The sequence below is a fragment of the Lucilia cuprina genome, chromosome 6 (genome assembly GCF_022045245.1).
Source record: "Lucilia cuprina isolate Lc7/37 chromosome 6, ASM2204524v1, whole genome shotgun sequence".
NCBI classification, from domain to species: Eukaryota; Metazoa; Arthropoda; class Insecta; order Diptera; family Calliphoridae; genus Lucilia; species Lucilia cuprina.
Window position 1 is genome coordinate 10,019,647 of NC_060954.1, and position 1,980 is coordinate 10,021,626.

Consider the following 1,980-nt stretch of genomic DNA (forward strand, 5'->3'; position numbering starts at 1 on the left):
GTTCAGTTCTAGTTCAGTTCTAGTTCAGTTCTAGTTCAGTTCTAGTTCAGTTCTAGTTCAGTTCTAGTTCAGTTCTAGTTCAGTTCTAGTTCAGTTCAGTTCTAGTACTGTTCTAGTTCTGTTCTAGTTCTTTTCTAGTTCTATTCTCGTTCTGTTCTAGTTTTCTTCTAGTTTTGTTCTGGTTCTGTTCTAGTTCTGTTTTAGTTTTGTTCCGCTCTAGTTCTGTTCTAGTTATTTTCAAATTCTGTTCAAGTTCTGTTCTATCCCTATTTTAGTCCTAGTTCTATTTGAAAATTATTCTACTTTTGTCAAGGATATTTATAATGTTTCATAATAAACTATTCTAATTAGCCAGCCATTACTGTCTATCTCCTTAATCACTTTAGCATTCACTCTCGCTTAATCTGACTGCGTCTTCCTCTTTCTCTCTACATATCTTTTAATCTAATAAGAATATAAATCTTAAGAGAGCAAAAAGTGTGTGATAAAACTCAAAACTTTGTATATATCAAGATGAAATAAAGTGCATTTTTATTTTTAAACAAAAAATAATAATAATAAAACAAAGAAATATGTATTTCTTTTACACAAAATGTGGTTGCTAGATGTATACAAAGTCTTTTTGTTGTTTTTAATGTGGCTGTTTATAAAACGTCATTTTTCTTCTTTTATAATGTGTAGAAGTTGTTGCTATTTTTTGTGTGTCTTATTGAAATTGTTTATATTGAAGTCATCAACACTACTCCCCTACTTTGTATTTACTATATCCTCCCTCTTTGAATCTATCATTCACATACATATACTCGTGCTTATTTTGCTTTTTTTCATCTTTCTCTACCAATGTATGAATGAGTTTGTGTGTATATGGTTGCTCTCAAGTGTTGAAGAAAGAATGATATTAAGGAGAGAAAGAAAGCATGATTTTTTTGTTTGAATTTGTTGCTGTAGTTTAGTGTAGAACTTGTGACTCTTGTGATTGATCTTTTGCCTTGTTTATAAATAAAATCACATTTTTGTATTCTTGTTGCTGTTGTTGCTGTGTTACATTTACCTCTACATGTAAACATTACATTTTCCTTCTTGTGCTTATAAAATTTTTATTTTTCTATTTTTTTTCTCTTTTTCTATTTCAGTGTTTGAATGTGTGAAAGTGAAACTTATTTTAGTGTGTTTTTAGAAAAATCGTAATAAAAACAAACAAAAGAAAAATAAAAATCTAACAAAATTCTAATAGGAAAAAAAGAAATCATTAACAAAAAAAACACGAGATTTGTTTAGTTTTTGCAATCTGTTTTTTTTTGTATCACAACAAAGTAAAGACAAATTTTAGTAATTTTATTTGCAATTTTTGTTTTTTGCTTTTGTTTTTGTGCAAAAACACAATGTCTACGAAGGCTTCCTCTGTAATAAATACAAGTGCTAATAATTCACCAACAAATTCCACCATGAATACAACAACATCATCAACAACAGCTGCCACACCAACTGTAGTGAAAATTAAAAAGGAACTTCCCAGTGATGAAATAAAGGTATGTTTTTGTTTTTATTTTAATTTAAAAAAAATGGGAACTAATTACCCGCTAAAAAAATGTACAATTTGTAATGCTAAAAAATTTATCTCGATAGTGCTTTGTTTTCGGGAAAACGTCCAATATTTTTTGAAGAATTCACGTGCTTTTCTTTAATTCTTTATTTCTTATTATTTAATAGTTCTATGTTATTGTTCTAGTACAGTTTTAGTTCAGACCCAGTTTAGTTCTAGTTCAGTTCTAATTCAGTTCTAATTCAGTTCTAGTTCCGTTTTAGATCAGCTCTAATTTAGTTCTAGATCCGTTCTAATTCAGTTCTAGTTCACTTTTAGTTTAGTTCTAATTCAGTTCTAGTTCAGTTCTGTTCTAGTTCTGTTCTAGTTCTGTTCTAGTTCTGTTCTAGTTCTGTTCTAGTTCTGTTCTAGTTCTGTTCTAGTTCTGTTCTAGTTCT